The following is a 12,745-nucleotide window of genomic DNA, read 5'->3' as shown; positions in this document are numbered from 1 at the left end:
TCATAGCTACATGATTTCTCTTTTCAGGAAGAAGGACAAAAGAGAGATTATTGGTTTGAAAGCGGCCCACGCCAAGTCATAAGATCAACGGTCACCATAACGACAACAGATCCTCTTGAACTACGTGCTTCACCATGAAATGTTTGCAAGTTTACCACATAGAGGGCTGTGAGCGCTATCGGGAAAGCAGCAGTCTAGTTTTCTATCGTACCGAGCAGGAATGCTAAAATTTGACATACAAGCTTATTGATTTTAAGGGCGTTTTATGACACTCGGAGAAGTAACGTATTGAGTCCCAGCTCGTTTTTTGCTGGTCATGTGGCGAGCTCCTACTTGGTAATGCACAAGCTCTGTCGTGTGCTATATTTAAATCAGATTGACGGGCATTAACACAAAGTATCGGATGCTCTCTCATAGCAATTATTTGTTACATTAAACTGCAAAGAATTTTAAAGCCTTCAAAACCACTGAGTGCAATTTTGAGGAAATGATGCTTCATGCTCACTGAAACTCTGGCAATCACTCTTCACTTTATTATTCTATTTTTTAATTTACAGTACGCTCAGGGCCATACGCCATTAAAAATGTGAGTGGGTACAACGCAGCAGAGTAAAAGAAACGAAAAATAGCAGTGAGTTCTGGTAATACAATGCTTCTCCTGATTACACAAAGTTAGCTAATGTTTTCGAAAAAAGGTTTGTTATCGGTGATGGCTACCATACTTGAGGGAAGGTGGTTTCATTCCTGAGATGTGCGGGGAATGAAAGATTGAAAAAAAAAGGACTTCGTGTAGCAAGAATCAATCCCTGCGTTACTGCGATGATCGATGCAGTTTGAAATGTACTTGAGGCCGCGGTATGAAGTCGTCGTGAAGTGTGGTATGACGGAATATCTTATGAAATCATGGCGACTGCGGCGATCATCTAGGGGAGTAAGTGCTGGCTGGTTTCATTAAGGTTATACCCACGGTACGGTTATAATTAGAAAGAATCGAAGGAGCAGAGATATCTTGTACTAGTTCATGTGAAGTAGTAAGACTAACTCAACTGGGATCCCATATTGCAGATGCATATTCAAGTTTTGACCGTATTAGCGTCTTGTAAAGGTGTAGTTTTAAAGTAGACAGTGCTTTGGAAAAGTCGCACTGTAAGTACCCGAGCATTGTTAATGACATACTCCATGTTGGTCCAATTTAAGTTATTTGTAGTGTGTAGACCAATATATTTATAGGACATGACGAAATCTAAGAACATTGTTAACACACTCTAAAAACAAAGAGTTCCGGGCACTCTCTTTGAGGGAGTAGCTGCTTGTCTTATATTTCACTCCCTTTTCGAGAGTAGATCGACCCTCTTTGAGAGAGAGTAGGTCAACTCCTCCTGACAGTTTTGTTACTCCACCGCAAGGAATTGCTAGTACTCTTCCGCAGAGTGATAATACTCTTCCCAGAGGGAGTGCTAGTACTCTTCTGCAGAGTGCTAATACTCTCCCCACAGGGGTAATAGTACTCCGCCAGACCGAGTACTTCTACTCCCCTAAACAGAATGCTTGTACTCCTTCAGAACAGCGTGCTAGTACTCTTCCCAATACCCTCTTAGCCAAATCCTGGCCACGCATGCAGGCAGGAAATCAGATCCAATTAGGGCCGCTGATATACTGTTCCCTAGGCGGCTCCTCAGAGACAGTGGCCCAATTCCAAGCGGGCTTCAGAATAGGCGTGAGCAAAGTTATGCAGGATTTTAAAGTCAGTTTTCCTGGCTATTTTTTGCCTACACCCGCCGTGGTTGCTCAGTGGCTATGGTGTTGGGCTGCTGAGCACGAGGTCGCGGGATCGAATCCCGGCCAGGGCGGCCGCATTTCGATGGGGGCGAAATGCGAAAACACCCGTGTGCTTAGATTTAGGTGCACGTTAAAGAACCCCAGGTGGTCAAAATTTCCGGAGTCCTCCACTACGGCGTGCCTCATAATCAGAAAGTGGTTTTGGCACGTAAAACCCCAAATATTATTATTTTTTGCCTACCATGAGGCGTGACTGCTCTGAAGCGGCCTATGCGTATACGTCCCGAACGCCACTGCGGAGAAAAAAAAGCTAATGAACACTTATCCGCAATTATCTTGGCAAATTTCACAATCAGGAGTCGCACAGTCTAATTAGAACACAATTGTCAAGGGAACCACGTACTTATGAAGAATCACAATGCTCTATATACGCCACGTGGATTCGAACCCGCATACACTCACATCTATACAATTCAAGGCACACATCCTAACCATAACACCACAGCGCCACCACGCCCAGTCGTGTTCTTTTAGAAGGTATATGTATACCAGATGTATTTGAGGAATCGGCTGCAGTGGGTGGGGTTTCTCTGCAGTGTACTGCGCTGTTGTGCTCTGGAATACGTTTGCGTTTGCATCATTTCTATTCCTTGCTACGACTATCGAAGAAAGACAACGTAGACAACATGAGAACTATTCACGGCTTGTCGTCACCGCAGGAAAATAACAAATGTGCCGTTCAGCTCACGATCGAGTGCTTCTCCAGTCCATGCATTATATGTTCTCCGAAAATACGCCGATACAAAGTATCGCGCCAACCATCCACGTATGTGAATTTAATTGGCGCGTATACTGGTGAGCATTTCTGTTTATTTTTTTTCCGCCAGTTCCATTCCTATATGGTCAACTGCGACGCCAGTACCCGGCATTTCGACGAGCCTCACGGTGCTGTGTAGGCGTTCTTTTCAAGTGCATTAGTTTAGAGTTTGGTTCAGTCCGCTGTGAGCTGTTGTCCTGCATTAGCAGCGGATCGTTAGCGTTTTGAAGAGCATGCAAGACTGCTTATGCCGATTGCCGCGTCACATGCATTGGCACGCATGTTTAAATGACCAATGTGTCCACTTGTTACGCGTGCACTGCTCGTATCCTGTGGCAGTGCTCGTTCTAAAAGCTTCGAAGACCATCTACACTGATGCGCGTGTACAATATATATGCACAGGATGGCCTTGCCGGCTAGTTGGTTGAGCATTTTAGAAGAAGAAACAGCGCAACACAAGGACGACGCAAAAACATGGACCACACCACGAAGCGCTGGTGTGCTTGATGCTTTCTTTAGTCCTTGAGTTTGCGCTGTTTCTTCTTCCACGATACACGCACACCACAGGTAAGCGAAAGTTTAGGAGCATAGGGCGTTCACTTAGTTTTCCCCGTTTCCTCTCAGTGTCAGTGGCACAGTGCGTTGCCCGGAATTGTGCACGCTTACCCCCATATGCATAAATGCATCATAACTTGAAGCCCATGCTTGAATTGACTTGACGCAAGTCGTGAACGCACCAAACGAAAGGCAGATGAGCGTCTTGGGGGACACTCGCACCAGGCGTCCTTTATATCAAGTCAAGCATGAGCTTTCTATTAAGATACATTTCTGAATACGGGGGTTAGTCATCTGCTTCTCACAGAAAATGTCGAAGAAACGCCCGCCAAAACCAGGCATATTAGTAAACTTAGCTAGGCAATACGAAGCTCCACATAAAAAAAGAAGAGTGGTATTAAAAGCTTTCAGTATTTTTCTTTATTCTAAAATGATTGCGCTCTCGTGGCTTCAACGTACAGAGCTAGTGCAGCGTTAGCTAAAAAGCATGAATTTCCGAACTCCATGCCAAAATAAGCTTGTAAAATTATTTAGGTGCTAGAATCCGGGGTTTGTAGCGATCCTTGAAAACCCTTTATTTCTAAAATGCCATTTTCAAGGCATTGAGAACCCTGAAATTTTAGAAGTACCGGGAAGTCCTTAAACTTGTACACTTGGCTAGACTTAGGTGACATGGCCAAGCTTTTTTTTTTCCTTCTGTGACACTCTCTCGCATGTCACAGAGAATTGTCTGTGAAGGTAATAGAAGGAAAGCGACATCCTTAAAGTTGACATTACAAAGGAGCTGCAGATACCAGTTTTATGCACATGGAACCGGCGACAAATGTACTTGGAGGAGCAGAAGCAGGAAGGTCAACAGTTGAGGCATTCGAAGAGAAGCCGTGAAGAGTAAATCGAGAGCTACAGACACAATAAAAAGAAATTAGAAATGACTATTGCTTATTTGATGGTGAGAAGCTAAGGCAACAGATGACATCACATACACTGTCAAACCAAACAGTATTCAAAAACTGCAGATGTTGCAGTTCCAAGTAGTTAATTGTGCTATTGCAGAGAAACTTTGAGTGCTTTCTTGAAATGCTTCCTTGTGTGCGTTTAGTGATCGGCGGTGAAAGTCAAATTAGCAGTCTTTCAAATGTTTGACATCAGTGAAATGCGATTTGTTTTGTTTTCTTTTGTTTGCATTAAAGTTGACAATGTTGTTGAATAAGTTATTGCCTGTCCAAACTAGTAAACACATTGCACGAGGTCCTTGAAGTTACTGTGTCGGGGCCTCGAAAGTCCTTGAAAACCATTGAATCTTTTTCTTCAATATTGCTACGAACCCAGTAGAACAACTGTCATGGAGTAAAAACATTGGCTGAACAGGGGCTTATACGCAGAGCACAGGAAGACTAGAAATGCAGTAGTAGGCATGGAGGGCCCTGAAAAAATGTGACATATCTGCTCGTCTGCCTTATGTTTCTGCACCGACTGCCGCATTTTTAATAGAACGGCACTTTCTGTTCTACTCCAATAAACGCAACATTGCCAACTCCAGTGTAGGGCAGTCCTTCAGCCAGTTCAGAACTCTTTCTGTACATCCCAGTCAGCTCTCATTTTTCGAGCATTGTAGTACAAGATTTGTTAAACTGGTTTAGCAGAATATGAGCAGTATACTCTTAAATTGGCTGTTTATTTGTATGCACAAGTTCAGGTCCTCAGTTTGGTTGCATGACAAATTGCCACCCTGAATAGATAAGAAACAATTTTATTACAGTTTAATAAAATCCAAACAGTAATAATCACAACAATATAGTGACATACATTTCTTTTGGTACGTATACAGCCCATGTCTTGGCAGTGTATAAATTCAACTATAAATCGCAAGTACTGTGTCCTGACCACTATTACTCACATGTGTAAAACCATCACAGCTATTCTTCAACAAATATCACAGTGATTAGTGACATACACTTTGTCTCTGCTTTACATGACCATAATATATAGAAATGGTCCCTGTGTACCTACACATGACTAGTGCCACCCGAGTACTATTACTCAGAGGTGTAAAACCAACACAGCAGTTCTTTAAAAAATATCACAGCGCTTAGTGACGTACATGCTGTAACTCCCTTGTAAAGGCTTAATACAAACACGTGAGGACACAGAAAGCTAGCAGTGGGCCTACATGGGAATACCACTGCCTCAACACTAATTCACAAGTGTAAAACCAACCAAGCAGTTCTTTAAAGAATATCACAATGCTTAGTTACATACATGTTGTAACTAGCTTATATAAGCTTTATACAAACATGAGAACATACAAAGCGCTATCGGTGCACCTACATGTGCGGCCATCTGAACACTATTATTTGCACGTGTAAGCTCAACAGAACAGTTCGTTATAGTGACGCACACTTTGTAACTGCCTTATACAAGCTTTGTGCAAGCACAAGAATGCGAAAAAAAAAAAACTTTCTCTATGCATACACAAACAGATCAACACAAATGGTAAACACCGCTTTGAAGACAAATGTGACTGTGGCAAAGCGCAGTGCTGTGCCGGTTCAAACTGCCATCCGCAAAAGTATTGAGCAATGCTTAAACCACAGGCAATAAAGTGCTGAAAGACTGCGTCTCTAACGTGCCTATTTGAATTAAAATTTCTTGAATATAGGGCTCTCTTGCAGATAAGGCATCTGATCCAACTGACCTGATTTTATACCTGCTAAATGCATACAACGCACTCAGATATAACTGGTAATAATAATTTTAAAAGGCATTTAAAAACTTGATAGTATGATGAAGATGCATGACTAGAAAAGTTCTGTCCCCCTTGTACTTGTTAAAAAGGTGTAAGTACGACACACGTTCTTTTTTTCCTCAATTTTTGCATAAATGGACACCCGGGAACCTTGAATCCACACAAAAAAAGATACTGCTATGTTAATAGTGCTATGAATATTTTTTTGTGAAAGCTTTTTTACAGACAAGTTGCAGTCTTGTTTCTGGAGGTTGAGCTGTATCATGCAAAATAACATGGAAAGTGGTCACATGGGAGCATGACACTATGTCATAATGTTTGTTTCAGTTGACTCTCTTGCCCTGCAAGTCGCTGCTCACTGTGGCCAGTGATGCAACAGCAGTGTCTGTGTGATTTTCATCACACTTCTGTCTTATGCCATCCTTACCTGAGTTGGCGGCATATAGATACCCACATTTCGATAGTGTTGCTTTCTCAGGTGGTTGCTTTTGATTTGCTCAATATCATTTGGCACTTCAGCTGCATCAAACTTCTTTTTTACCTCTTCAACAACAACAACAACAATCTTATGACACCTGTGTTGTCCTTCTACAAAGACCAGTCAATCTAGCAACAACACTGACAGTCTCTACTATCTTCTAATGGGGGAGAGGTGTGTCCCACCATGTGTTCTACATTGTTGTCGCTATGTTGGCTGGCTGGGGAGGCAACAATTGTAATATGTTTGCATTTGCATATCTGAAAGTGATGCTTGTACACTGTTATCACACCTAACTTAGTCTTGCACTTGCTGCACAAGAAGGCTGGCTCACAGTCGTGGTGAAAAGCTTTTGTATGTTGAGGAAATGAGTTGTATGCACTACAAAAAAAGTCACAGTGATAGCACACATGTTACTCTACCAGGCCTGGCGCGGTTCCTTCTGACACTGATGCTGACGTACTGCTGCTTGCCTCGTACACTGTTGCAGATGCAGTAGACATGGCAGTCTCTGTATCTATTGCTGCCGTGTCATCTGTCATCGTAACTTCAGGTGGTATCGGGCTCACTTCTGCAACAGAGATGTCGTTTGCCCCTTGAGGGCTCTCGACATCAGGGCCAATAATTTCGCAGGCATTGTCTCCTGCATCGAAGAACCAATAAGAACAGCCTGAATTAATAAACATAGCTCTAAAAAGTACGGACATCAAGACTTAACCACAAGCTTAGCACATCAGTGACCAGGCTTAATGAATAATACTTGCAGGAGGAGTTACACAATTGTGTGTACATTACAATAAAGCCTCATCAGAAGAGATACTCAAGAGGCACGGGAAACATGTCTCTCGAAACCAAAAATTTTAAAACACTGAGGAGCCAGACTAGATCACTTTATTATGCATCATCACTAAAGTATGTTTAAATATATCTGAAGGAATAATTGCTCAGGGTGGCTTAAAGAGCCCCTAAACCACTTCTCGATATTTTTTTTAACATTTCAAGTAAACAAGCGTATCGAAATCAGAATGCCGTCACAATCGACGATGCCAAACGCCACAGTGCGTAGCACTGTGGGAGCACCACAATATGAAGAAAACGACCCCGTGCGCCTCTCTGGACCTATCCTGCACCCCCCCAGTTTGTCCTGACATCACCAAGCTGTCTCTGATGATGTCACCAGTTTCAGGTGCTGTCGATTGGTCGAACGAAAGTGTACGACTGCCGGCAAGGCCTTCGAGCAAATACACACACTCCTTCCTCGTCGTGTTGCTCGCGATGCCATTGTGAAAAGCCAATGGGGGCAAAGAACAGAAACGCCAACATAAGGGTCTCCCTATAGGCTCTTCAACTAGAGTCACCATACAGTTCCATTGTATTGGCGAGGTCATTAGCGCCACCCCTCGCAGGACGACGGGCCTGCGCGGCAGCAACAGAGTTCGTTGGTGATGGCCTGTCCCATAACATTTGGAGGTGTACTAGGCGAGGAAAAGACGATACTCTCCAGATGGCGTGTACCAGATGAAAGAGTTAAATGAGCGGGGACTACTTTTCGATAATCAAACACACGTAGCTCCACCATTACTGCACCGCTTCGAAAAATTCTCGTGGCTACGTGTTCGTTGCCTTAACATGTACAACTGCAACACCGCAACTAAATTTCAACCTCGGTGGTTTATGGGCCCTTTAAAGAAGACATTCACAGCTTTTTGTGACTGTAGATTCTGTTACCTTCCTTCCCAACTTCTGGAAGTTAAACACTTCACTTTGCAAGCCTTGTTGCTCGCAGTACCTTTGAGGTGCTCTTAGACGTCTGCTCGTCAGCTTCAACTGCCGACACTTTCTGCCCTGCACTGTCCTCGTTGCACTCCTTTTCTAGTTCATGCTTCAAGAGACATGCGCAATTGTCTTGTGTGAGGATTGCGTGATCTTTACGCCCTTCGGAGCACACAAGGTGCACGAAGTGAATGTGTCTGGGTTGTGTCCCTTGGAAGTAGTGAATACTGAAAAACTCATCGTTAGTAACATAGGTGTCTCTTGTGTACAGTGTTGTTAACGTGGCAAACATCGGAAAACCAACCAAACCATTTTCGTATGTCTCTTACAACCAAGTGTATCTTGTAATGAGATTCTGCTGTACTTAATATTTTACATCTATGGATCATCTGCATGTACATATAGTCACAAAGACATGTTGTGTGGAATGGCGAATCAGGAAAAAGCTCGTACTCTTACTTTTTGTCCCTAACATAAGCAGCTGATAAAAATATGATAAACGAGCAGGCAATGAGGCTAGCATGGAACATAATCCTTCAGCTCTAAACAGTTTTTTGGGCCCACATCATTCCCTCATATGACATAAGGAAACAACTTGATTGCAGTAATGGCTGCATGTGATCTGAGTTGATTGAAACGAACAATACGTAAGGTTGCCCTGTATGTAATCTTATCAGAGTGCTTTTTAGATGTCCTGCTGGCGATCCTGGCTACACGATGTTTCTCATGCTTTTTGGCACGATTCCTTTCTTTTCCACTCCACTCTTTTTTTCTGGTTTTCTCCCCTTTCCCTTCCCCCTTGCGTAAAATAGCCCACCTGAAGTATCAAATCTGTTGAATTATTGTGTGTATCAAACCTGTTAACATGCGTGCTTCTGTGTGGTCTGTGTTGTATTTTTGCGCTGTACAAGTCAATTCAAGATGAAAAGTGGAACGTCCCTGCCTTTAGTTTAATTGTATATATATATATATATATATATATATATATATATATATATATATATATATATAATGTCTCTCTCATGTTTTGAAATATATGTACATTCAGGAGTGCCTGCATGCTCTTCTTCCCTGCTCCAGTGACGAAAAGGAGAGCCTTTTTATGTACCATAGTACAACATTCACAGGTTTTCGCTGTGCCCATTACATCACTTATCATATGGATCTGTAACAATACAGAGTAGCAGTGGTCCATAATACTAGCCCATCCCAACATAACTATAATTTAGCACATGCCGACATGCTGTGAAACAGCTGTTGCAAAGCCACTGGTGCTGGCAATTTCCGCAGCACTGCAGTGGTACAGCCGAGTGCCACCTGTATAGTGACAAATGCATATGCATGTTAGCAACTCGGTAGTTGCTGATGGTTTCATAAGCTTTACACTACACAATAAAGTAATCTAGACAATTTTGTTGGAACAAATGCACATAATTAGGACACCATTTAAACACTAACACGATTAATTGCCCCCAATCTCGCACTAACTAAGTGATAATACTACTGAAACATCGGTGGAGAGCTCACATTAACACAGCCCATAAAGGACAAGCTTTCTTTGAGGAAAACAGCTATAATAGCGGTTAGTTTTCTTGATCATTTCATGTGCTAGCTTTGATTTATTTGTCATGCAGTACTATAAAATATGAAGTACCGCATTTCTAGCAGCAGAAGGCGTCGTCAGCCTCATGGTACAACTGATTTTTGCACTGTTTGTGTCAGTGGGCCGACACATACAAAGAAAACCGAATTCACACATACATATACAGTGCCAAGTGCACTCCTCCTCCTGAAAACGCAGCCACCAGTTCCAATGCTGCTGAAAGGAAAGGTTATATAGAGTGCGAGACTGCATGGAACTGCCACTTATGACTGTAAGTGTATGATCTGCTGATTGGAGAGGTTGTCACATGCTATTTCTAGTCTATGTTAGAAGCATTACTAAAGGAAGAATTAAAATCTATTCATAAGCCACAAATTTCACGCAATACAGTTTGGTTAAATACCTTGTGAGAAAAAGACATGTTTACCTGGAATAGCAACCTTTCTTCCTGCTGCAAAACTTTCCTTCGAATTAATGAAATAAGTTTACAGCGTCATAATATATTGTTTCTCGCAACTACTTGCCGGCAGTGGCGAGTTACAGTGTTTATATCCGACTCATCGGGCGACAATACTGGCAAACACAAATGCTTCACGAACACGAGAACACGTCCCTCGCAGAGAATAGCAACCATATATGCCTCTGTGAGACATGATCGCACCTTTGTGGTCAAAATGTACATCAGAACGACACCACCATCTCATTAAAAAAAAAGCCTCAGTACAAGGCAGCAGCCAACTGCATAATGTGAAATTGCAACTGATGTCCACTTACTGGTGGGCTGTGTTTGAGTCACTTCTGGCAGTTGACTGGTGAGAAATGCACGTCCTGGGTTGTCCCTACAAAACATACAGGGTTATGTGAAATGTTGAAAATATATATACACCGGCATTTCATAAGTTGCAAAACAAATGAGTAAACTAATAAACAACTGTAATGTAAACAGAGTACACATGAAAAGATAGGCTGTCAACTGGTAATGCATTACGCGAAAAACCTAATGCAAGGAAAGACTATATGTATACACACGAAGCTGACACACAATTTAATTCGCTCTAGGTTTTTCCGTGCAAAATATTCAAATTATTATGTCTCGTGGTTAGAGCAAAATTAGTGTAAATTACGCACTAAATTATGTACCCTGGACAACTTTTCGTCAATATGCACCTGTGCGCGCTTCGAATGAGTAGCGTTCTAAAATTTACGTACATGTCATTTAACTTAGTTGCTGAACACGGATTTCCTTTGCCCTGTGACGTGTACAGTGAGCTACATATATTTATTTATTTATTTATTGTCATACTCTCAAGGCCCGGAGGCATTACAGAGAGGAGAGGATCTGCCCCCCCCCCCTCTTTATTGTACTAGCCATACTGCGTGCCCCTGCACCTATACGCACGTCAATAAACCTCACGACACAGAAATAAAAAAAAGCGCCAATCACCCATGCCTGCATGTTGTAGTGGGCCTAACCTAACCAAGCATGGGCTGTTCCTTTTTATAGTAAACACAGACGCCGTGCTCATTGCAAGTATGTATCATGTCACTAAGCAAATATGCAATTTCATTGTACCACTATTTTTTTATCACATGGATGTATCTGCTGAGAGGCAAGAAAAAAAGCAGTCACTTCTCAGAACTAATCAGCTTTTTTTAAACACATTTCTAACTTTTCAATGACACTTGCTGCTATGTGTTTGTCTCCAGAGAGAATACTTGATTTGACTTTCCAATCAGAGACATTCCATAAATGTACCATGTTAAGATGACTGCCTGGAACACGTGAGAATTTTCAGCTTGATGTAACATACTGTATCTTGATTTTGTTGACATTTGGCCAAATGGTACACCCAATATACCCACATGCTAGTTTTCTTGTCGAAATTACATGCCAATGTATTTTGATTTTTTGGCATTCGCTCCTTTTCACTACGTGAAGTCGCGCTGCACTGGCTCTTTCACATCCTCGTGTCCTTGCAGCTGCCTTCTTGCGTTATATAAAGCGGGTGCCTGAAAAATATCGTATGCAAAAGTCAACACAAGGGCATGGTGCAAAACAACATCAAGACAGTCAAGGCCATGGCAATAAAAGAAAGTCTTAGCTCTTAGTCTTCCTAGTGAAATTCATGCAAAACATCCAAATGACTGCAACAGTCAACTGCTAAACTAACTTCAACTTTTAGATTTAAGCAAAAAACAAATAACCAACAGTTCATCCTTGTTTGTCACTAATGTTAGAATACTCCTGCTAATGAATAGAATATTGGTCATTTTCAGACGTCATAGGTCTGTCATAAGTCTGGTGTATCGCAAACACCACTTGTGACACATCCTAAGCACGTGCCCAGTGTGCCCCCCGCACCATCCCTGGTTGTGCCACTGCTGAAGCCATAATTGGAGGATTATAGCTGCAAACATGATGCTCAGTAGGGATGAAAATATTGTCCTTCAGTTCAATGGATATATGGATGTGCCTATAAAAAAAGGGCAACAAGGCTTGTTATGGCAAGCTTACCCCCATTTCAATACTAACAAGAAAGTTCACTGCTGCCTGCATCTAAGCTTACTAAAAGGCATGAACTTATTTTCATGTATGAGGTGAACAATGCAGTTCATTTTTGACAGACCCGACTACTGCTGCAGTTTGAAATCTAGTATCTTAGATCCTTGAAGGCATGTAAAAGTTGCAGTTAAACCGCAGGTATTAGTTTATTAGACCAACTTATTGTTCTGTGTACGATAGACGACTGGTAACACGAAATTAAAGCAACATTTTATTTTTGTATTTTATTTCTATATATTTTAGATTTATTCAACGAAAGTTTATGATACTCCAATGGATTCAATTCTTATAGACTGGGTGGGCATTAGAAAACTAATCGGTAATTTGAAGATATCCTTGTCGACGGGTTCAGATGAAATTAATTAAAAAATACTCAAGTGTACCGAACTGTATTCATCACTTATTCTGTCTAGGATATTCCAACAATCATT

Source organism: Dermacentor variabilis, unplaced genomic scaffold, assembly GCF_050947875.1.
Source record: "Dermacentor variabilis isolate Ectoservices unplaced genomic scaffold, ASM5094787v1 scaffold_14, whole genome shotgun sequence".
NCBI classification, from domain to species: domain Eukaryota; kingdom Metazoa; phylum Arthropoda; class Arachnida; order Ixodida; family Ixodidae; genus Dermacentor; species Dermacentor variabilis.
The sequence above is the reverse complement of the archived record's forward strand: the minus strand, read 5'-3'. Positions refer to the sequence as shown.